Source organism: Varroa jacobsoni, unplaced genomic scaffold, assembly GCF_002532875.2.
Source record: "Varroa jacobsoni isolate VJ856 unplaced genomic scaffold, vjacob_1.0 scaffold_1187, whole genome shotgun sequence".
In the NCBI taxonomy this organism is placed as follows: Eukaryota; Metazoa; Arthropoda; class Arachnida; order Mesostigmata; family Varroidae; genus Varroa; species Varroa jacobsoni.
Window position 1 is genome coordinate 16,143 of NW_019214089.1, and position 26,555 is coordinate 42,697.

Genomic DNA, 26,555 nt, shown 5'->3' on the forward strand with positions numbered 1-26,555 from the left:
TGGGCTGCGTGTCACAGCGAGAATGTATCTGCCACTCTTATTACTAGAAGAGAGTTTGATCTTTTTAGAAGCAAACAATAAGCTAGTCCGGCTTATAAGAAGTTCGGAGAACATTTCCATAGGACAAACCGGAAGATTTTCAGCAGACTTTAGTTTTAGGGGGCTCAAAAATTCATTAAGATAGCTTAAAAGATCATTAATACACGCCGATTTTCATCCTAAGGACCTAAGGGCCGTTCAGATAGCCAAAAAGTAAATTGGCAGTTGGGTCGTCCAGGTGAGTGTCATTAATTAGCCTTTTTGATGACTTTCAGTTTGCTATCGGCCCAAAATTTAATTCCGCTAAGACTTATATATAGCGTTTTTAAGCGACATTTTAACACGTCTTTATCTAACAATATTTCTCGATGTACTATTCAAAATATATATATATATATATATATATATATATATGCGAAAAAAAAAGCAATTGGTTGGTTTAGGTCCCGAATCGAAGCTGTAATTGTGGTGAATATGTATGACTTTCGGGAACGATACCTCTAACGTACGTGAGAAAATTCGTCAAGCTCTTTTGTGAGAACGTTCCAATGTTTATTTAGATATCGTGCTAGAAACAAAACATAAAATGTATATATATATCATAAAATGGTCTCCCGTTTATATTGTTGTACAATGGATAGTAGGGGATTCAACAATGACAAGATCACTTCATGTATGATTTTATGATGTGAAACTATTATGATGGAAACATCCATACCACCTAGGTCACCACTCTGCATTTAGATGAAAAATTGTCCCAAGCAAACAACGGGAACAAATTTTTTATTTCATTTTTTTTCTACCGTTATAATAGCAATATCAGCAGCCACAATGTCATCATCAAAATGATCTTTAGTTGTTTCTTTCGACTTGTACCGCTATTACCGTAGACACATAGTTATCATCCCAGCTAGCTTAGCTTGGTCATTATGACCACCACGGGGTCCTACCTGCTATCTTATTAATGAAAGACGCAATTAATATTATCAAAATGTGTAATCTTGCGTTCGCTATTACAGGTATCAATGTTGTACATTGCAAATATTAAGCCGGTGTAGTCCGACGTACTGTTGACATGGCTTCAATGCGCGTCGACGTTACCACGCCAGACACACGTCAAACGTCATCTAGCGTAAGCCCGCACAGCGTGCAATCATTATCCAGTGGCAAGAACTGTTCGCTGGTCTCTGCAGCGACGCTGAACTAACGGTCCGGGTACCCGTGTTTCTGCGCTTGTAATCGAATGTGACCAGCGAATTTACCAAAGAAACCATCCAAGTCTGGCACCTGCAAAGAAGGTCCCGCGCAAATTCTGCTTAATGGCGAAGTTCGTGCCGGGGAACGCAAGTAAAAGATAAACAACTAATTAAACGGTAAAAATGCCTATAGAAATGAAGGAGACAGTAATACAGTTCATATTTGGTTTGGGCAGTTTTTGGAGTCACTTTTGCTGATCCTATGCGAAACTGTCCGATCCGAGTAAATGCTCTGACCTATCGGTGTCTATTGGCGCTAACAGCCGCGTCACGTATTGCACGAGAGTACTCAGAGCTTACAGCAGCTTCATGATGCGGTTGCGGGTCCATTTGTAACGCACATGCGTCATCGAAATTAGTGGGGTGGCTATATCTGGGTGTATTCCTCTATCCAGCACGCGTTGCCATCATATACCGATGTGAATCGAGTGTGCAGAAAGACTCTGCTGTTTCGGCGAATTCCGTCATTAGAGAGCTAAGTGATTTAGCAACGATATCAACACGGATGCCAACAAACTCATGAGGGATTAATGCAGATCTTCGTTGGTGGGCAATTCTCGAATACATAAAAACCACATGGAAACATACCAAGAAAATTCCATAGTCATGCTATGCTTCAGATACCAGAAATGACGCACTGTAATCAATACGATCATGTGAGCACATCTCAATAGGACAGAACGCATTTTGCTAGAACAAAAACAATCTAACAACGATATAAAACTTGATCGCCTGTTTTTATTTAATTGTTTCTGAGTTTGGCGGCAAACGACCGAATTTTCTTCTATTCAACCCCATCGGCGTAGTTTCCAGCACAAGGCTTTCTTTCGTATTGAAAAATGAATCGTCGGTCGAACCGAGTTAACTCGGTGCGCTTCTCCAATAACGACGATTCTGACCGATACGTTAGCTGACATGATCCGACGCTAGCGAACACATTTACATAGAACACGGCGCGGTGTGTCTAATGATAACGGCGGTGTCGTATACGGAAAACAAGGTGAGATCACATTTATTAATGATAAATGGAAGCTTTGGTGATTATATTTGGCTCTAATTATCAAACAATGAATATATTTTCGTGTAAACGGGAACTCTTGCAGCGTGTCAGCCAATAGCTGCCAGCAAAATTACTAGCAGTGCTTTACGCTGGAGCTGACATTCCGTCATGTAAGCCCGCTTTTGATGGGTTTCGGGGTTGAAGTTGTGCCGTGGGCCCCCCTCCTAAGCCAGTCTTGACCGAAATTAATGGCTGAATTCCGGTGACCATTATTTTTTCATGGTGAGAAAGTTGCGGAGCAGCATAGAAACTAGAACAGAAAAGTAAAATGGGCTGTTTAACCACGAATTCGGAAATAATCAATTTCAACAGAAAATCATGTGAAAAAAACGCACGTGCTTTTGTATGGCGATAGTTTTATAATTGCGTATGTGCTTTATAAGCTAATTAATCCAAAATGCCAATAAATTAAGTACAATACAAATTGAACTTTACGCTTATATCGACTGATCGATCTCTATTTTCACCCCAAGCTAAGAGTGCTATCCACTGTATAATCCCAATCCCATATCTACTACTTACGTAAGAAATACAGTGCGCTTAATTTCTGGTTCCGAGCACCCGCAAACCGGGCTATACGAAGCGTTACAAGATACCATACGTACAGAAAGACACATTCGATAGAACCTACGATGTCTCAACATGTTATCGATAGGGCTTTTGCTCAAAAGCGTATGTGCGGACCGAGTGTCTCCTTGAAAACGATCACACATTAAAGAAACCATACTAAAAATGAATAATAATTTAAATTAGCTCGCATTTTGTCAAGTCGAACGTAGTTACCACCACCGACAACATAATTTGGATCCATAACAGTTGATTCCACCAAGTGAATTGCCTGCTACGGAGTAATTCAACTTGTAAATTTGTAATTGTATGTTTTTGTCATAAGATTGGAAATTACTAAGTTAAATTTTCAACGATATCCGAATCTGTCAAAATTTAGTCGGCGAGTTGAAGCATCATTCCACCCTTAACTAAATCACCGTGATAGAACGAGTTTGATCGTGCACGAGGTGCAGACTAACTTTGATAGTACTATTTGATGATAAGTTATGTTGCGGGACCAATGATCGGATACAGGTCATCAGAGAGCATCCCCAGTTTGCCTCGATAATTGACTATTGCTTGTTAAAGAGATAATGACGCTAGTCGACATGGACCATCGTGATTTATGCAAATCCCGAATAAATTTGAAAACGAAAACAGCATACCGTTCCGGCCGTACTAGCAACAACATCAATACTAAAAAAAAACACGCCATTTTAGCTATATTATCAGGACTCGCACAGAATACTGTGTCGCGTAGCAGTCACGCGTTTTCCATATCGTCGACGGATCCGACAACAATCCTGATCCGGTATAAAAATAACGGAAATAGTAAAATTGCTAACGGTTACTACAATTACTGCGATACGTTGGTACCGGTCGTAGCGTTTAGGCATACCCCGTTTACTATGCAAAATTGCCAGCGACTACCAAAGCGATTGGCTAAGCGTCCATCAGAGATGGGCTTTGAAGGAACGTGCTTTTACTTGACTTTCTCTCGGAAGTGCCAGCAAGTGAATTAGTTGTTACGTAGTTTTTATTCTAATTAGTCAAATAGTTGTTGTCTATAACAGACACCGGAAGCCAGTCAACTTTTGGATGGCTGCTTCTTCACGGCTAGCCATAAATCTTCTATAATGTCCTTAATGAGACGAGCATTGGAATTGGTAGTCGTAAATACGGGGCTAAATAGGTATCATTATAAGTAAAACCATATTTCATTTCACCGCACCGTAAACATTTGATATACCTATATATAAGATAATAACTATGAATTATTCTTCTAGGGAAACTTTCTTTCTAAAGCAACTGTTCAACTTATTAAATAATTATGAGTTCTAAAAGCTAAAAACAGCTAGTATTTACATAAACAAGTGGGCGTTTCTAAACCTTCTACACACTTTCCGGAAAAAAAGAAATAGATGCTATTTGTCGGCGAAAAAAGACTTCAAAAGCGGTTTCCCTCTTTCGAAGACTATATGTATATATATATTAAACCGAATTCTCCCTTACCGTCAATAATGCATGGATCCGGAATCGTTGATCTCTCTCAATGGCTTTAGCAACAGTGTTATCCGTGTCGGCAAGCAATACCATTCGTTAACACAAATCGGTTTTTATCGTTCGCATCAAGCAAGACCATTCCCAAGCTGCCGACGGGCGAGGAAAATTGAGGCAAACAAAACGTTCGGTTTACCTCGAGGTATTGGCCTGCTGGCCATCGGCTTGTGTCTTAGAAGGCGATCTCCGCAAATCGTACGTAAAAAGGCAACGGACAAGCTAATACTGAATCAGTGATGCGGTTTTTTTCACTGATAGCTCCAACCAGCCTTTTCATCATCGATAACCAGTATAAGTTACACGCACATTTTGATACACTGCAGAGCCATGCTAGCAAAAAGACTTGAGTGTTTTTATCGGAGTTAGATTGCTGGTGAGGTTCGAAATGTTCTTTTCTTTTTTCTATCATCTACAGTTTAACTGAGAACGACGGATCTGAAGCGTACGTATGTGTAACACATGCTAAGAAAAACTATGTATACATATATATTACCTAACTTTACCTGATATATTAATAAGTTCACAGATGCTGCAGATCGCACCTGTTTTTTTTCGAATGCATTACAATTGCTGTGCGGAGAACTTTATGACGAATACCTTCTCAGCCTGCATTACCCTATGACGAGCATCTGCTTAAGATCCACGTGAAACGAAATTCATATGTATCTTCATATGTATATTATAGCTCCTCGTTAGCCACCCTTGCCATTCTTATGCCACTAACTGCCGCCATCAGCTGTTAAAACCGCAATAAAGTTTTGCCATTTACCAATTGCCTATCTATCGTTAAATGCCAGGAGGCTCCGAAAATTTTTATCGTGATTCGTGCTGTAACACCACCGCGTCGGATGGACCTTTTAGCAGTTAGCTGTTTGCCATTAACCAACAAGCTTGGACATCAGCTCACGACAGTGACCCCGCTCGTACCCCCGTGTTCGATCCAAGCGTCGCCGGCACCATCATCAAACATCATCAACAGTCGCAGCTTCAGGGACGGCTCGAATACTTGAATCTTAGTAACACGTTATGTACGACTCAGACAGCATAGTCCTATCACAGTTTAACCCAGTTCGGTCCAAGGTAAGCCGAGTCCATCGACAATATAGTTAATCGGCGCCGGCGAGCGAGCTAGCAGTAAGAAACGTTTTCAAACGGCATTATCATCATCGCCTTATTTTTCCTTCGTTCAGCAACTGCCGCTGTACAAACGCTTTCTGTCAAGTATTCACCAGACATTGTGCTCGGTGGACATAGGTTAGACGGACGGGCAGTAGCATCAAGAATTTGTCGACGGAAGCTGAAAATTTTAATCAACGTCAGTAACAATGCAGGGACAGTTCTTACGCGCTCTACTGTGAAAAATCACGACACCTCAACCATAACCATTAGACGCACACATAATACAATAGGACGCTGGCCGTAGAGATTTTCTGGAAGCGAACGGTGCTGTTACCTTGCGGGAAATTTTTCGACCCTGTGGGGTTAAGGTATCAACCAGCAAGACAGCGATCTTAAATTGAACATCGGAACCCCTTTGTGCTTCAGAATCTCTTGTGCTGCTGCTGCCATGGTTGTTGTTGTCGTCGTTGGGAAGTCCCATCAAGATAGCTCTCGGGTTCATGTTATCATAATGCGACTTGACAGATTTGCGTATGCACAACCTCAAGCACGAGGCCTGCTGCTAGGAAAGATTATAGCACGAGTATTGTGTACGTAGGAGTCCTGCTTAATGCAATATACAACACTGCTTCTGTATAGTCAGTGTTGACTGCGGGGGATGAAAGAGGGAGAACAAACAACTAACAACGCCAAAATAACTGTAACAGTACCGTATTTTCGAACACCACCTCGCTAATTACATAGCGGAATCGGGTACAAGTGGGTGCATATATTTATAGGCAAGAGGCAATTCTCACCAGGAGCTTTCTGTTAGAGAATAAAATCAGGGCCAACCTTAGACGGGGCTTTAAGTTACGTGAGGTAGTTCCTGTTATCTAGGAAGGAAAGAGCTTACCTGTTCATTATGTACTGCGCAAGTACAAAAAGATAAGCAAAGCTATTTGCTTTATTTAGTATTAACATTTTTGTCATCAATGAACTAGACATATTTGTCCGAAACAGTTCGCACCGTCATAGGGACGACGTGGCGCCAATTCAAAACCTCACCGCTCTCATTATTGGAAAAGATTCACCTAAGTCCAATTCTGAATCGAACACCTGGCACCTGGTGTATATGGTAGAAGATGCCCTTAAACGAAATCATAGTCTCTTGTCGATAGACGACGCAGTAAAATAAATTAAGTGAACAGCAAGCTTTACAAGCAATAGAAGATCGGCCTGCTATACCTATGGAAGTAAATCCTAGAAATTTTACGCAATTGACAACTGAGGTTTACGAATGTCCAGCGCTTTCTATAGACCGTCAAGCTTTCGGATCGCGTCATCGAGTGAGTGATGCTGCTCTTTTTCCGTTTGCCATAGAAGTTATGGTAACGTTAAATGTTCGATTCTAGAGATCACGGGAAAGCTGATCGGCAAACACGTACCGTTTGAAACTGAAGGAGAGCGTATCGGGAAAGAGGAAAAATTGCTTGAGGCCTCTGGCAGTCATAGCTCTTTTTGCAAAACACTTTAGAGCACCAAGTATAGAAGCTAGCGTCAGAGCAGACTTAACGCGTATCCGCTCATAGCGCCTGTGCTATAGCATGTACCGCTGCATATGCAATGATTTTAACGCCCAAGAGAATTTAACAACGATGATGGATGGATTCTTTCTGTGGTGACCAAGTTTGAATTTTCCTACCGCAAAAAATAATCTATGCAATACGATAGTTCCTCACAACCACTTAACATTTGTTACTATCAGGTGATTAATACTATACACCATCAGCAGTAGAACAGCAATGTGGTTGGCTTCATCTATGGCGCACTTTTTTCCCGTACACACAAAATACAACCGGGCACAGACAGAATGACGGAACAGTTCATGACTGTTTTTTTTTTATTTAGCACCGAAAGTACCTGTTTCGGCGGCTTCGTCATCGTAGCAGTAGCGTCTAGTAAGAATTTTCATTCTTATTATACTACTACTGTTGCTGCTGCCACAACTCGTGCCGTCAAACGAAATTGCGACTGTCTCAACTGTCGAGAGCGACTAGCTAATCGTGTTACTCTAAGGATGAACATCGATCAACAGCTGGCTGTTCCTGCGATGCTCTCTTAAAATGCGCTCTTTGTGCTCTGTTTGATTTCCTCCGCTTATTCTGTATCTCTCTGGATAAGAATGGCCACGTGCGCGTAACTGTGGTTAACGCGGTCGCTTGTATTCTTCACGGGACGCCAGATAATGTCAGACGTCCTATGCTACATACTTCCATTGCATTGCCTGTTGGCGGTGACGGTGACAGCGGACGTTGGAGGCAAGGTCCTTTCAGTTTGGTAGGGTACGACCCGGAAGAGTTGAAGCCACTGTCAGGCCAAAAACGGTGACCGCTATAACGCCATTCTTGCCACCTAGGGCAGCCCCTGCCACGATCTCGACAGAAGCAGAAAGAAGTGCGATAGACAGAGACGAATGAAACGAACCGTATGCGAGCATCATAAACAACGATAGCATGTACGAAGTATTTATTTAGGACCAATTATTGTGAGTGCAGAATAGCGATGCCACCAGCAGCAAAACAGAAACACTAACTTCTCAATAACCTGACTCGTTGGCGGCTAAGACAGGAAGAAAAGCCTCTTTTTACCAGATAGGGCCGAAGGCTTGTCTTGAGTGGAAATACCCAGGACTTAGTTTCGAGTGAGTACGGCCATAATGATGCACAGACTGTCAACGGGGGAACAACGAAAATGTACTAAGGAACACTGACTGCTTCAGCATGCAGGGAAGCCGTGGTCTTAGTACTTTGCGCGGACAGACGGTAGACATTTCGTTGTAAGGCCAAAAAGCGGTACTCGAAAGCTTCTACACACAGAAGTGCGGTCTAACAAACCGAATATTGTCTGATCAGCGATTTTTGGAAAATGAGAATCGAGACCCGACAGATGGGAACGCAACATAATAAATAGACGAACGCTTAATGCCAACTGCCAGCACGATATGAAAATACTCCTAGGCTGTACGATAAGCTCTAATAGCAGATGGCAGTGGTGTCCATGTGTCTGATGAGTAGTACTTTGTTCCGGCCAAGCATCAAGTATCAATAAGTAAGGTACAGTATAGGCAACACTAGTTCACTCATATTCAGCGCATATAGACTACACCGTTTAATGAAATTCTTGTTTTTATTTGTCATTTTTACAAATTCAAATAAACGTCATTATCAACAAGTAAACCACGACCGTATCGATCGGATACTATGAAAATAAAACATGAAAAACGATCGCATTAAGAGCATTCCCATTGGCCGTTAACTTGCCCGTCTTCTTGCGTCAAACACGGTTCCCATAAGTATCTTCAGGCGTATTTCTGTTTTCAGAACTTCTCTACAGCCTCACTGCGGAGCCATCATCCCTTTAACGAAGCGACACTATGAGTTTCATCAGTTACTACGTTGAAGCCCCTGATTCACCTAAAAATATCTACGTGGTTGTCCTCTTTCCACAAACGCAAACATCTCGCTCTCGATTCCCTATTGACTTTACTTAAATGCTACATGAAACATGCCGAAACTTATCGACTGCTTTTCGATGGTCAACGGCGGCCCCCTCTGTTTACTCCTTCTTCATTTTTCATCCATGTTCCATTGTCCTCCTTTGTGGCGCCACCTATTTATTGTACAACACATATGATCAAAGCATGTTACACCTAGTAGACTAAGCGCGTTTTGGACTGCTGATAAGGTCACAACACCAGCAATAACATTTATTACTCGCATTCTTTGTCTTTTGCTTCTAAAATAAGTAAGGTACTTGCGCTTCTCTTCATGCTCTTGCATGAAATGGCTTCGGTTTCTTCTGCAATCACCGCGCTGATTCGCACTACGACTTTTCCTGCTGCTGGTGCTACTGAGAAAATCGCGTTTTTACATTAAGTATGGCATATATGCGGCATCGACTGCCGCGCACATCAGACAGCAGCGGCAGCATCAGAAGAACTACTTTGCCTGGTCACTAGCCTGTTCCATGGAAGTTCCCATGAGTTTCTTTGTTTGGTTGTCGCGTTACCTGGTGTCCTTTTGCCCTGTCACTGCCCAGCATAGCAAGGGAAGCACAAAATGATGCGCGGGTCCCGGGTAACTCCTTTTTGAACTTGTACTAAGCCTTTTCCAGTTTCTATTTGTTCGCTCGGATCGCCATTGTAGTTGACAACTTCGCAGTTATGCGCAGGAATTGTTCACTATTCTCTGAGAGGCTAGTTCCTGAATTCAAGCATAGATTCAGCATTGGCTTGTTCCTATGGCCGTTCGCTGATCCCGTAACAGTGGCGCTATATATAATTCTGCTTCTGATAGGGTACCAAAAGCTAGCGATACCCTGCTGAATTCTGCAACGAAGAAACCATCACTGCTGCCGCTGTCGCCATACCCATCTAGCATTTCGAGTCTCTGAACGATTGAACTCACGTACCACTGAATGCCCTGGCTAACGGTCAACGGTAGAACCGCCTTCTGAAGCCAGCATCGGCAGCAGCAACAGGAGCTGTGGCGTCTACGACCGAGGCAGGACCATACGTGAACAGCGGTACAGTGAAGCCGTTTAGAGAAGAAGACACACAATGGGACAAATAAAGGACGACAAGGATAGCAAAAACCCACTAGAGGCAATCAGCAAAAAGCTGTCAATGGTCGCTCACCCTTGCAAACTTTGCTCGCTTCCTTTTGTTCATCGTTTGAAAGGGCTTTGCTTGATGGCATAGTGTAATTTGTTGTCTCCCTGTATACGAACAAAGTGAATGACGTAAGGAATGTGGAATCCTGGACTGAAAGATGAGCAAATGGGTGACCAGCTTGCCAATCTCGGCTTGCACCCTACATATATATGTGAGGGACGAATAGCGCAATTTGTTCGTACATGTCACATTACTGCAACTAGTTGTAGACGCCATTATAAAACCAAACAAATTTCTATTCCAGCTACGGTTGCAATATACGGATCATACACAAACACTGGTCTTTATAGATCCTGGAACGATCGACGTTTTCAGATTCAAGATACTATAGGTATTTAGTCAAGTAGTAAGATTCCTCTTTACATTGAAAATTCTAACATTGTCTTTTAGGTTCAGCAACGGCCGCTCGTCATGCAATTTTTTCCTTTTTCCAATGCGCAGAGCAATGTCCAGCCACAATAATACACCCTGTTAGTTAAGAAGGGTTTTGGCAGCTTCCGTCCAGTCGTCTCCTGTAGCGTCTACGATACTATAATTCATTAACATCGAATAGGTCTCGACTGGACTGACATAACCGCATCTAGTGAAACGATAGTTCTCCCCGAGACCGTCAATAAGTTTTCATTCATAGCATTAGGGTGCGCAAGGGACGACGGGTCTACTATACGAGGAATACTACAGGCAATTCGCTACGTGAGCATCGTGCACAGAACAAATTCTTTGTTCTGTAATCAGCCAAGAAGATGCCTAGCTCTTACGCTAATAGCTAATAGCATCACGAGCTCCATCGACGCGAACAGCTAACTTACGTCTGCGTTTCGTTTACCGCACTGTTCGCCATTGGCAGTAAAATTTCGCGCGATTTACCTATCGATATGGCACATGATACTTGATGTACATAGAATAAAGTGTGCTGTAAACGTACATGTTGTGGTCTATGTGGACTTTTATAGGATGGGCCATTTGAATGGGGCATATATGGGGCACATCCGCCTACAATTCGTCTGATCAAGCACAGCCACCCCCCACAGCAACGATGTACCTTGTCGAATAATTAAGAATTTGTTTTGTTAAATAAAAAAAGAAAACGCATTCAGAGCGAGTTTTAGCGTTTCGTAGATTTGTTCAAGTCTCTTAACAACTGTCTCTAATAAAAAAAAAAATCAAGTCGACAGGGTAAAAGGTAATATTAGAGCAACTACTTTATAACTGCTATTTTTATTTAATGACGAACAATAGAAATATGATTTATAGTAACTAAAATACCTGACACTCCAACAAGGTCAGCAGGTCAACAGCATTGGAGTCTTAAATAGTTGTTATATGTTAGCCATTAATTAAGCTATATTCGTCGGTAACGAATATATGCGTCTAGTATTACTCTTGACCACGAACTCATTGAAAATTTCCTATTATCTCTTGAAAAGTTCTCTTGCCATTAGGCTGTCCATCGAAGCACTGCAGCGAATTGTATATTGTATAAAGCTTATCGATCAAACAGGTCTAGACAATTGTTTGTTTGTCCGACGTTGTTTGCATCCTTCATTAATTGAATAGTAAACCGTACCGAAGTTACTATCGCAGACACAATAAGTGGATATTTATAACCATTAATATAAATTACGTTGATAAATGAATGATATAGTCCTTCAACGTGTACCCATTCGTTATACGGCTACGTATATACATAAATTATATTAATAAAGGCTTTACGCTGCCAGGCCGTTAATTTATTTTGTCCTACTTAGCTTTAGCTTGTTATCATTTGAGACTTTAGTGTGCACGAATGCACTCCTTTCAATACGAACTTGTGCTTTTAATTAGATCGTAATCCTATTGCGCTTGTCGTATCAGAATTACTTAATTTTCTTCTTCAACGATATAGATATACGTGATCGTGTTACTCCTTGTCGCATTTTTCTAGCAAACAGAACTCATCAAGTCCTCTTATCCTCGCCTGCTCCAGTGTCTAGATAACACCCGAACTACGAAATCATAAAGAAGGTTTTTTTCAGTCAGCAACGGCATTATGAGTATTAGCTACAGGAGCAGCACGGTAACAATAACAAGAGAAATTGCGCCAAAGTCAACGGTTGCCGGTTGCCATTGGATCCGTCAGCGCGCCACGACGTGGTGCCTCGACGGCAGCTGCCACCGCATCCCCCTCAGAGTTCGAAGCTCGCTACGCCTTAGCAAAGAAACAGCAGCGACGATGGCAGAATCAGCAACGGACTAAAACAGAACACAGAAAGCGCATGATCATCAGCATCTTCAGAAATCGGCCATCCACCGACGATTCGCCTCTGACTGCTTCTTCTTTTCCATCTACAGAAGCGCATCGCAACAAATACAAGTATTTCAGCGGCATTCAAGCCAAACGTTGCTCTGCTTCTGCGGCGGAAGGCCCTGCCATTAGTTTCTGGCTCGACAGCATTCGGCGACCGCTGGTGGGTGTGCCACAGAAATCGCAGGGGAATGCAGCTGTTCATGTGACAACAGCAACGATGGCGTCTTAACGTTCATCTGAAGAGTAGCGGTACTATTCGTTCTGGCCGTAGCACTGAACATTTCGTAAACTCATGTATATAATATCAAACAGACCAATGCGAACAAATTTGATCCGCACATTGGGTTTCTCAGTGCAGTGATTAGTGGTCTCGCCGAGCATGCTCTTTCTCTCGCAACTTCTTTATTTCCATGCCCTTTCAGCGTTAACGCGAAATGTGAAAGATTGAATAGCGGCGGGCCGCTACACCGTCACCAGCAGCGGACATCAGCAGAAATCGGCGTTTTCATCAGCCAACAGTACAACAACAAGCCGAAAGGCGGTGAGGACGAAAATGGAGGAACTACAACTGGGCCGCTGGATACTATGCTTCCTTTGCATTCTTCGCATGACGCTTTGCTTTCTTTTTTTTGCATTGCGTTGATTCGTGCGCGCGGTCTCTTTCCTTCTCTCCAACCCTGCGTAAAATCGATCTGCTTTAGAATGGGTCCAGTTTGAATCAGGTTATGTTCATTGACCCTACGTTCATAGCGGTGTACCATTGTTTGTGCTACAGCTACTATTGTTAGCCGTTGTCAGTGTTGCTTTTGAATACAGTAATAGTCAACTCCGTCGTGGGCGTTGTAGTACTCTGCCTAGTTAATTGGCGTATTTCTAATACTGCGTGTGATTGTCAGAGCAATTGGCCGAACTTTCGTTGCGTGCACGCGATCAGCATCATGTGCTTCGAGGCGATAACGTATGACAAATGTGTACAGAGGATATATAGTTGTAAGAAAAGGCCTTAAACATACTGTACTGGGTGGATGACGATCGCTGCAACAGCCAAAGCCATAAACCCCTGTTACATAGAATATTTTCATTGAAGTTGTTAGGCCTTGTTTTTTTCTCAGAAGATCTAGAAATCGTTGGAACAAAGTTTGACAAATGTCGGTTAAGTGGAACCTGTGTAACAGGCAAAGGCGGATAAATGGAGTCGCAACAATCATTTAGGACTAGAGATGACGGCTCAGATACTGTAGGTACATGAGTCTAACAGTATCCCTAAATATGACAGTACATAGAAATCTACGGTAAAACAGTTTTCAAATTTCATTATTCTTCCTGTATGATTGTGAAGAATACCGGTTGACCACTATACACTAGCCATCTGCGCCGAAATTTTGTACGAATGCCAAGAGTTTAATTCCACGAGTAAACGCTGTCGACAGCTCGGTCTGACTAAATCGATAACAAATAACTGACATTCTGGACTTGATAGCAACCTGAAGTTAAACTTCAAATGAGGATAAGTCGCCGTTAGATTTGTCGTCTCGATTTAGTTTCAGAAAATAAAAGAATATTACGTTCTTCTGTACCAGTTGTTGTCATCATCATCTTCGGGAGCTTTTGCCAGGCCTGTAGTAGAGAATAGTAGAATAGAATTAATGTGAATGTATCAGTATGACTAGCTTTCTCGTCTGATTTTAGACGTTTCTGAAGAACAACAAAACTCATAGTTTACACTATCTATTCAGGCTCCTGATATCCTCTCGACAGAATAGTCATTGCATTAAAAAGTGGGTGAAACCAATTGCCCAAGATTTGTGTTTATTTAGTTGAAAGTTTAATATATTAGTCGATATAATCGTTCTTCGTCGAGCTTATTCACGTTATATTCACAAGTCGCAACGAAGTACCACAAAGCGTCGAACTCTCGCGGTATCACTCGCGGATTCCGTCTTTGCAGTATACGTTCCAATACATTTGAGGCAATGGCGCCATCATTACTTTGCGGCATTCATAAAAAATTGTATAGTTCACCTAGCTTCGGAATATAGTGAAGGTACAAACGGAATTGTTATTTGATCGGATTTTGTTCGATTAAGCAACATTTTTGCCTAATATTATGAATGCGATAAACATTTCGTCTATTACGATAAAATTGGAACACAATTCTGTCGAACGTAGCGGTAGCACCTAGATTTAATTGAAGTCAGAATAATTCCCGCTGATTCAATGGAAACGTACAGATGATAATCGCAAACCACCAAGAAGACCACTGGCGCGGAGCTTCCAACTCTCGAACCCATTCACTTCCACTGAATTGCAATGGCAGCCATCAGATTCTATCGGTAGGGCCCAATGCTCCTTCGTAGATTTCCTGTTTATGCCCGGGCTTTCTCGACCTGATAATTAAAGTGATTTAATCATTCACAGCCATAGTGGCGTAGGCATCACCTGCTTGTTTTTTATCGGCAATGTAATAGAACTATTAAAATATACTAGAATTGAATATAGTAACTATATAGTAAAGTTCAGTGTTTCCATAGACTTGTTCGAAGCTAACGAGTCAAATGGCTGCTATAGTACAAATAATGCGACAGAATTACCTGAAAGCAGATGCCAGCTTCCGTTCCATACAAACCATAACGAAATCATGCCACAATTGAACCTGCTGTGCGTTTACGAATAGAACTGCGGGGATATAGACTTGAAATATAATAATAATTGTACTCGTGCCCAGTTCAGCCAACGGAGTTTATTTTTGCGTGGCAGTCAACAATGTTTCGCTGGTGGCGATTAAAGATCGCTATTAAAGGTCGTATGAAAATGACTGTTATGCATTGCGACGCGCATGGGAAACATTTCGGCAAGAAGACTTGATATTTGCAAAAAGTATAGGTCTTTATCGGACGATTTACCACACAGCTAATTTCCATTTACTAACAGCGTAATAGCGAGGTCAGATGACGGAAGGTCCGCCAGTTGATGTCCAATGAGTATTTAACAGATGCATATCGCTAGATATTCCATCCCTCGTTGTCTTGTGGCGCGAGCTTCAAGCTGACTAAGCGTGGCCTATAATTTGTTTTACCTTCTCTTTAAAATAAAAATCAATAGCAAACTCACTGTGATACGAAGCTATTAAATAATTAATCGAAATTTGTTAACCTAACTAAAATCTTATTTATTTCACAAAAAATTCGATTTTGCATTTATAACAAGCAAGGACCGCACTGGTCGTTAACTTCAGCAAGACTTAAAAACAATTTACCCGGCTATACTAAACGGTGCAAAGGTTATAAATTATGGTTTTTTGACACTGACCTCAAACAACAGCTGCACAGCTTGTCGTTTAGCATGTAGGCGCTAGCCGGAAATCGGGGAGGGATACCGCGCAAAACCTCCTTACGCAGTTATACCACTGTCTGACAGGTACTCGCAAAGGAATCCGGAAAAACGTTAAAGCGTACTTCAGCCAATGCGCGATAAGTTACTCTTAGATAGAACTCATAGATTGGCTCAATGGATGACACGGATGTGCGTCTATAGCGGGTATTTGGAACCATTTTTAGAGTCACTCGTTTGTGGTTTGGCTCAAGTCCTTAAAGTGGACAATATTTGCAGAGCAGGACATAACACGGGTAGACTTGATTGAATGGCACTTTGAGCTATGAGACATTTCTTTTTTAGAGATTTTAGCATATCTTAACAGAGTGTTCACATTAGAAAATTAAAATATTGAACAATATTCTCTCTCTATAATTATATGATAAATTAGTATGGTTGGCGGGATTGTAGCATGAAAAGCACGAATTGTTCAATCAATGAAATTTTTTTTGCTGAACTTACTTTTAACATTTTGGTAGCGAGTCAGACCATTATTCATGTACGATAGAGAACTCGTCGAACAAATTAGGCTTGGCTTTAGATGAGAACATTCAATCTTATAGATGATGAGCATAGCCATACTAATAACATATTTCTATGAAATACCCGTACGGACTATTCATAGTACTGTTAGCCGTATCGCTTCTGTATGCAGGACGTACGTGCATCAAAATAAGACGCAGACAAAAAAAATCGTGCAAGAACAGAATTGCAATAACGGTCATCGTCTTGAAGAAAAACGCAAGAACAACAGCGGCGAATTCTAACGAAGTCGTTATCCAACCAAGGCAAACTCATACCGAAATCGTGTGGGCATTACTAGAACGGTATCTAATGATTTATCTATGTCCGTTTGTTTGCAGCTTCCCGCGATTGTAGTGTTACTATTGCTGCTCCTTCTCCAACGCTGAATTTGGCTACGTAGTCGTATATTTTTTAGCCCTGCTACGGCCATAACGTGTCCTTTTTCCATTTCTTATATATTCTATTCGGAGACGTATACATGCGTAGAAAGACTTTCACGCAAAAAATCTGGTCTCCGGTCATCCGGTGGCCGCTTTTATGAAATAATCGGCCAGACCACATTCTTTAATTGCGGCTTTCCTCTTCAGTGTGTATCTGCCGGTGCGCTGCCTTATACCCGCTAATTTTCAGCTGAAAATCCGCTTCTTTGAATATAATTGAGTTTTCGACTGACGCTTCGCGCTTCCCTACTCTTCATCTTTTTGTTCTTGGCTGACATTCGTTGAAAACGACTTTCGTTTGCAAAACGTTAAATAACAGATGGTCCAGAGGGGTGGTTAGAAAGAGCGTTACTTACGAAAATTTTCTGCCTCATGAGCGACAGCTCCAACCGTTAGAGCCCCTACAGTAGCAGCCAAAATGACGATAGCATGACAATGCAACCGGAATTCAAAGATCTAGCTAACGTCACGCGGAACGCAGTTCGTCTAGATGATGCGGCCCTTAATAGCAAACAGACGACAGCAGGTGAACTATAAAGAAACGATGTAGTCGGGCCACCTTAAAAAGACGATCTTTGCTCGAAGCATTATCAGGCGAGGGACAGTTTGTCATGTTTGCCTCCCTCATGAAAACATGACTTAGATTTCCGGCTACATTTTTACGATCAGCTTGACCAAAGGAAAAAATAAAAATGAAAGCGTGCTATGCAAAGTCAAAAATCGACTTTTAACAAAATAGAATACAAGTGTGAAAGTGAAAAAGCTAGTAGTGGAAACGATAAAAAAAAACTTACAACAAGTTTAAAGCTGTTTATAGATGAAAGAAACCGAAACTTAGTAACGCTCTTTACCTGTTCATTCATCATACGGTCGCACACAGGGCTCAATACGGAAAACGTTAACAGGACGACAGCACGTAGATTACCACAAAATATTGAGACATTTATTGAAAACAAACCACCACGGCAAGATCAAAGGAAATATGACCAATCGTTCCCAAGCAAATTGTTAATGGTATAGTTAATTTCGTTTAGTTATAGCGAACTGTAATTCTTTTCAGTTTGACAACAGCCGTTAACACGCCGAGTATGCTGCTACAATATATACCTTAAAAATGTGCATTATGTAACTAAAAGCACATACGAAGGTCATAACTGTTTGTAAGATCCACTAACACAATAATCCTTTTCACTGTAACTACGACAATTGAAGGGAAACTGATGCGTATACGCACACTCATATATATTATTATCGGGTTTCTGACCACAGTGAACACGCGCAAAGACGAACGTACGACAAGGACTTGCCAACAATCTCGGAACCAGCCGTAGTTAATACGATTCGAAGGCATAGTAGTGGTGAGACGGGAGAGGATATCCAGAAGATAAAGGCGAATCCTTAAGCTACGCTAGATATTAATACTTACTGGGTGGTTACTGAGTCGAGTTTCCTCTTTATCTGGCGTACGTTGAGGTTCGCAAGAAAGATAGATAACGGCTTAAATTGTTAGCGGTCTCGAGGCGCATCAACAGATACAGCTGTATTTCTTCTACTGGATTTGCGCATCAAATTCATGGACACCTCACAACTCTAGTCAACAATGACCAAGTCGGTAAAAGGTGACCTCTCTACGCTACAGAGATGTACTTCAACCAACGCCATAAAAAAGATGTGGCCTGTATTTTGCGTGAAGTACCAAACTGGCATACTCGTAACGTGTCAAAATAGTACGCTTTGTTAAAACAACGAACCTGTCCTTTTCTAAACGGTTGACTTTTGATGACTATTTTTATCCCACCACCAAATAACCATCATTTAACCTCAGTACGCTATAAATTCTTAATACATTTATGATTCTTCGAAGTGTGACTATTAGATACTTAGTGAACTATTGAAGAAATCGTTTTTAGTAAAAAATATAACCTGAGAAGAAAACTAGTAAATAACAATTAATATGCTTTGTCTTTTTGACTAAGTTTAAGAAAAGCGCCGCACATAACGACAACGAAAGTTCTGTGATGAATATTCTGAGATACTTATGGTCAGACATCAATAGAAGGTCTGAAAAACTGAAATAGGTCTAAGAAAATTTCAGAACAGAAACAGGAACATGACTTTCTTCAGATCAAGAAATCTATCGAATTTGGTCCGTTTTTCTCTAGATGCAAACAATAATCTCTCGAGACGGCGGCAATTGTAGTTTACAAATTGATGTACAGCTGAAGCTTGTCGACAAATTATTGGCATACACTTTTTTCAGAAACTCCATTATTCAATAGGTAAAAAAAAAAATAAGGGATCAAGTACATAAGCACCTCGCTACCTAGAGAAATTGTGACGGTCGCGCATCGTGTAGACGCTCCAGGTGTGGCCGGGCCTTTAAGGGCCTTAGGCACTATTATGTATTCTGCCGTAACGCAGTCTTCCTCGGCTCAACTGTGGATTTTTTGTTTGACGTTAGTGTTGGTGACCTATTATATGAATACGATTAATAGTAAGCGTACTAAGGTATGTACATTCTCTAAATGTCCTTTGTATCACTAGTATAGATAAACTTCTAGTGGAGGCATTAGAGGAGACAAAGCTTGAATAGCCTATACGTTCGCTAGGGCAAACAAGAACAGACAACGTACATAAAGTCTGCGAATCAGTAATCAACAAGCTATTGAGGCACAAAAACACCTTAGAACGGTTCAGACAACGGTAAATTATGACCGCTGAAGGTGGCATTCGATGACCGACTATATCTAGACAAAGACACTTGTAGCCATTGTTCCAAACGTCTTGCGACAGCTGTCAACTGTAGCATGTGAGACAGGTCAAGCGGAAATCTTATAGCGTTCCCTAGTAGAAAAGCAAGTCTTTTTAAGAAATAAACAAAAACGTTATAGCTAGCGTCTCACTAATCCGAATGACCGATCACCAACGGTTCAAAAATAGTTTTTGTCGGTTTGACTCTTTATTGTGTTGTTGTTGCTGTCGTTCAAAAAAAAAAACGTCTCGATAAATTATAGCGCCGTGATACCGTTTTTCATGTACTAATTGTTGGACTAAGAGATTTGAAGCGACTAACGAAGTTTTTGCGGTACGTTTCGGTTCAACTTACTCGAAGGTAATGAATTAGCAGCTTTGCTTGCGCTGTACTACGAAATATCCTAAGTAGCAAATGTAAATAGCAAGAATCTTAACTAGTATTTTATGATGATGATTCTGCCAACAGAATGCACCCCGTTTCCATATATGTTTAGACAAACAAAAAAAACATCTAACCCGCACCAGCTTTGTGATATGTATACGTAAAACAGTTACGATATCACCAACCAAAGCGCAAGTGGTGCTTGCTTCAGTCTTTAACGTGTAGAACGACTAACAGATAACACAATAGTGTTATATGATGGGACGACGGCCGTCAAAACGGGTGACGACGTACAGCCACGTTATCGAAAGTCGCCACCTGGCTTCTGAGCGATGTGCGATACCGAAACGATCGACTGGTTAGGTTTTTTTTTACAAATGGAGTTTCAATTAAAAAGATAGTGAGCGAAGATGGAGGTCTGCAGATGACTGACCTGCTTTTTGATCAGTAGTGTGAGTTTGTGGGCCCTGTTCGCCTAAAACAAACTCTTGATCAGCCATTCGATGAAGCTGAATTGGTGTCTTGGGAGTTCTCTGATGGGCAAATTGTAGAAGCATCAACGACTCCTCACCTTAGCATCAGGTAAACTAAGTCAGTCTACAGTGTCCAAATACAAAAGTATACACCTTCACTGGAACACAGTCACATATGCATGCATGCAGAGTAATCAAATACTATGATTATTACTCAGACGGAAGAATGTGTTAATTAAAAGGTACCAATACTCGTATTACTGATATTACGAACTAAGAACTTCTACGCCAGACACTGAGTTCATTTTCGCCTTACATTTAGTTGTCAAACAGACAAGCTTGTTCAAAATAAATATTTACCATCACGGCCATCAGTTCCTCTAGCTATTTCCTTTCGTGTTCCGGAAAACCGTTTAAATAACTGCAGTCAGATTATCCAAAACCGTTTGTTTTCGAAGTTTGGTCTCAAGGGATCTATTTTTCCGGCAAAGCAGTTCCTACTATAATAATGTTACTACTGCTCGACTGGTCAACACACTGCTTACGGCCATCTAAAGGCATTAAGTAAGGACGAAATTGTTAAGCAAGCGTTTGATTAGGTTTTATAACCACCGTCTTTTCTGTCATGTTGATTTATCTAATAAATAGTAACTGTTGCTTTCTTTTCAAAACAGTTGGTTGGAGCCTTTGACCGGCCATATCTAAGTGATACATTTCTAAGTGTTTCGTCCAAGGAAAGACAATTTTTCGCTCCTAGTCACTTGGGTCTGCATAGATATTTAAAGATGTATATTCGATTCCATATAGGTACATTCATGCGCGTGTACGGATCTGGCCATTCGTCGACGCAACGTTTAGGCCCGCTTAACAGTCATACGAGGAATAATAGGATGGCTCGCCAAACTACCTGCCTGCCGCTGACCCGAAACTTCCACGATCGTTCGCGTTTACGGCGCTAGCGTCACACTAAGTATGCCATAGCGATTATGACGAACCGGTTACCACAGCTGACACAGGCCCTATTATAGCTAGCCCGCGTCTTGCCCTGTTACTTAAGGACGCCTGTAGGATTAATTATTCGTCTTAAATACCTATGTCGTAACAGATTAATATCCAGTAATATTGTCATTGCAAGTTTCTACTCATCGAAGAATGGTAGTACAATTAAATTTCTGCTGGTGATTTTGTCAGAATTGCCAGTTTGTCTCAGTGTATTGTAAACATATTCGTTCCACCGCTGGCTTCTATTTAGATAATCGATTCGGATCGTCGACTTCAGCATAAGCTTGTCTCTTACCTTTTTCTCAAGTGTGCGAAATGTACAGGATGTTCCGGTCGATTTGTCTGCTAGCGTATGTCTTCAAGTAATATGTTTTCCTCAGCGATAATAGATATTATTCCTATTCACTTGGGTAGAACACGATTGACGTCGACTTATTTATTCGTACTTGTGAACAGTTAAGCCCTCGCGTATATCCGTTAGGTAGTGTACAGAGAATCACAATATTACTATTATAGAGGATAAACATTTAGCTATCTAGCCATCGTCAAAGAAAGCTGATGTATACTTTGAAGCCAGCCTCGCTCACGCTACGCGGCCGAGTAAACGAGTGACATCTAGCTATTTAAAGCAGAGCTGTCACACGTGCTGTTGTCGTCTTTGCGTTAGTTACAATTATACTGCATCATGATTATGTCACACTTTTGTAAAACTGACATCCAGCTCACAAACCCCGCTAGGAAACAATCCGCTGACAGCTCACTCTCGCAGTTGAAACGTAAAAGTGCCATCCGCAATAAAGCACGTGTATCACCATCTTCAATATTAGATCATATCGCGGTACCTGTCAGCCAGCATCAGTTCGCGACAGTCACGATCCATTCTCCCGTTATGTTGCCCGTTTGCAAAGCGAATCACCAAAACAACTTGTTTCTGCCGCGGAGAAAAATCTGTCGAACGAGTTAAGAGCTTCGTCACGTGTCAATAGGGCGCATGCTGTCTTGGGGATGCTGGAGTGCACTCCTCCTTGTTATTACCTACAACTCGACTTGCATCGGCCGGAGATCTGTTCGCGCTTCCAAGTACCTTACCTGGCTACTATTTGAGGGCGATCAAAATGCTTAGGGCTGGTGCAAATGAATTGTCGTACCCTGCTCGTATATTGCTCAAGGTAAACGGGATACTTGTATAGCTTCGAAGTGTGTGCAGACAACTTCATCTCAATCAGACTCTCTCGATTCTTCTCGCCGTTCCAGCTTGACATCAGTCACCTGTACATTGTCAACAACTGTGTCGCTGATTGGCTAAGTCTTAGCTGATAAGTACGTTGTTAAGGATTAGCTGGATAGCTATGTCAATCACTAATAAACTAATCACTAATCACAACCCTCAACATCAACGCAGAGCTTCGTAACTTCTACACATAGGGAAGATCTGCGAACAGCATCTCCAGGCTGTCTGTCAACACCACACAACAAGCGCCACGGCACTATCACACAGCCTTTGATTCTATTGTCACTATGACTTCAATACCAGTTGCCACAGCAAGTATCGGCGCACACTGGACCCTCGATTATCACCGATGCAATTACCTGGGATTCTCTGTTTGCTCTTTTTTTCCCTCTCTGTATTCTTTCGGCGTTATTCGTTGCTCAGCATACGCGCTGTCTGGACAAGCCATCCTACAGCACGCGCTCAACGCTACTGCCAGCGTCCCACTGACTGACACGAGCGGACGCCGTTTGCGCAGCAAAAAGCAGACGGACAAACCGACGGACGGACGGACGGACGGACAGACAGGCAGGCAGGCAGTCAGCCAGCCAGCCAGCCACCCAACCGGACATTCAGACAGAAAGCTGGTGGCGGCGCTGCGGCCGCTGCTTGGCGGCGGTTGCTGCAACTCGTTCCTCTCCAACAGAGCTCGACACGGCACGGCTAAACGGACGGCGCGCGGCTCAACTTCGTAGCCGCCTCCAGCTAATAACGATAATAATTCATTCACTCACCAGCCCGTTTGGCTGTTGGCCAACAACAGCAGCTCCGGTAGCGAGCTTTTAACTTCGGCTGGCCGTACTCGTTGTTGCTAGTCAAGCACGGAGCGACCAGCAGACCGGTGCATTGGGCAGTAGGGGCGCTCCCGCCAGCGGAGGCCAGCAACAGCGCCAACGTGAGCTAGCGGAGCGCTGCAAAGCAGTTCACGGGCACGACAGTCACAGCAGAGGCTATAGGAACGACAGTGAGAGGAAGGGAAAGAAGCAAAAATTGACTCACAACGGCCAGCAGCCAAACAAACAAACAAACAAACGAACAGATACAGGGGTACCGATGCTGAAGACCGGAGCTGCATCTGGCCCGCCCGCAATAGACCGTCATCGACCGGTTCATCTATCTGTCCTATTGCGGAACATGATGGTATTGCCGATGTGACGGAAAAAAGCTTCGCTTGATAGTTGCTTGCAAATTGTCGGTTACCAAGATGAATCTATGGAGTCCGCTGGTGCACAGAGCAAGAGCCTCTGTTATCTGTTTTATTGATGTATCACTGCAGGTGGCAATGGTGTTGTCGACGATAACGGCTAGGTAGGGTGGTGATACCGCTCACAGATGGCTGGTATAGCAGTTATACACGGTTATTCGGCCTTATATGATTAAGGCCAGATTTCCTGCGATGGCACAGGTGCGGTTTTCGCGTGTTTGTCTGTGTCCAATGCGAAAAATCAACTAAGATTTGCTATCGAAAAAGAGTCAAATGTATTTGGTGTGTTTAGTGGCAGCGAATTGTTACTGCAGGAGTTGTTATACTAACTAATTGTTTATGTATCGCCGCCAATTAGCTATTGACTTGGGGCTCCACTTGTTACTGGAAAATATTTCGTATATCTGCGCGATCCCTGGCGTTTCTCCTTTTTCATTTTGTTCCTAAGTTTCGTTTGCTAGATGTGCCATTGTTCTGTATGATCTTCTTGGATCTTTATGGCCGACAGGAAATAGTAAGCTTAAGTTGATACGAAAAGAAACTCACACAGATGAGATCAAGACCAGAAAGGCGTTTAGGTAGATCTGGGTCTTCAAACACACATAGATTTGACTAGGGTCGAATCTTGAGCATTTCGCGCATAAAGCGCTTGAATCACGACTGCGACGAAGAGCCGCAAACAAATTTAACAAACTTGAAGTAGCCTTTAATTTGAAATAAAGATGTCTTAAGTTTGGGAAGAAGATTCAAGATCGTCGTTGAAAAGCGCGAGCAGATATGCGAATAGCCGAAAGGAGAACAGCTTATAACGGCTGGTGGAAAGGGTTTCGTAGACGAGCATTGAAAGGGTGCGAGCAAGCGAGAGAGGTTCCCGTGACGGAACAGGAACTGCTGTTACGGAGCAATGGGAGTAGACGACACCGGTGCGCGGAAACCGTGTCCGCGCCGGACGGAAAATTACCGACAAATCTGATATGAATTAATCACAAATAAATAATGCATCACATGGTAAACGTACAGTGATGTGTATCCTAGTTTATTACTTGATGAATGAGTCTGTGGGCGTACTATAGTCTATAAATGAAAGTGTTTTAGATACAGAAATTAATAGAATTGCCGTCCCAGTAGCCTATGAACTATCGCTTAAAAAAGAAATCCCGTTTGGCAGAGAAACACTGACAACTTGACACTGTTGTTAGTTATTTAATTTATACAGCTTGAAAATTCTAGTCGGCCAAACATTCGTCTAAATGCTCCGAATTTTACGTTTAGGACAGTCTTAGTTAGGTATTACTTCACATTCTGGGCGTCGACACGAAATGAAGCGTGCCAATGTTAACTTTTAAACCGGGCCATTGGATGTGTTTCCAAAATGCGCTACCACAGCACCATCATGGCATGCCTTGAAGCTTCGTTCGCGTCTTTATATAGCTCATTATCTAATTTGCATCGTGCCATAGTAATATATAGAAAATCTCTATTTCTACTCTTGAAAAAGAAATAGCGGGTCGATTCTAGTTTTATATAACTCAAGCTAGTGTTCGATACTTATGTGCATATTAGGATAACAATTGTTCATAATCGAGCAACAGATCCAGCGCGCACTTTGGCTGGGTATCTAAGCGTAATGGTCACCTTAACACCTGCCCGAAAACCCCAACTGTTACGCTGTGTAGTATCTGGCTGCTCAGAGGCCGTGTATTCCCATCCCTGACGCTTATTTTACGTTATTCAATAAGCTTTTTGGTACTGCCTACGATGAGAGGCGAAGCTAATTCCCTAATCTTAAGCTGTTTACAAGTTGTTTAGTGGTTAGATGAAACGATCATAGGTAAAAATCAAATATTACATGCAGGATCCGCGTACCTTTAGTTCCTGTTTTTGCGAAGGCTCGTTAAAATATCATCGAATTATTAAGCATTAAAATAAAAAGATGCAGGAGAGGGGCGTGCGACATATTCTAGTTACTTTTAAATAGATTATATTAGGCAATACGGCTATGATTAGTTTAAAGCTCAAAACAAATTTTACCTGTAGATTAATCAGGTTAGGTCACACTGAGAAACGCTGATTAAATCCAGTTTCCGATGGAAACATTTATGGAACAGTGATTCAGTACCTGACGGGAACCTTTTCATACATATCGAGAAATTAAGCATCACCTATAAAGCGTGTGCCGACAGCTCTAATAAATAAATAATACGACGAGTCGAAGTAGGATAATCCGACCTAAAATACGTTATACGAAGAACAGTTCCTGATATACTACTCATCATAGGTCAATAGGCTATCAAAAAATACTTAGTGATAGGATAAAAGAAATATTAGATATTTGCCTAGAGAGATTTGGGCGTTACGTTCGATCTGGAGATGATCTTGCGATAAACTACTGTGAATGTCGCTGAGGGAGTTTTCAACATCAGTAACCCAGTCCTCCAGGTGTTCTCAGTGTGTACCAACGCCAAAAATCTTTGCCGACAGAGCTTTAGTTATGTATAAATAAATACGTTTTGTCTATGTGTAGATGCATTTTCAGAAAAAAAAAAAAA

At 41.9% G+C, this 26,555-nt stretch overlaps 1 long non-coding RNA gene across 1 annotated transcript; it reads right to left on the reverse strand.

Moving 5' to 3' along the window:
* Positions 1-569: 569 nt before the first annotated feature.
* Positions 570-26,555, reverse strand: LOC111267433 (uncharacterized). Its single transcript, XR_002684614.2, has 2 exons — positions 21,828-26,555; positions 570-1,326 (listed from the first exon to the last, which is right to left on the reverse strand). It is a non-coding gene; the product is annotated as an uncharacterized LOC111267433 (long non-coding RNA).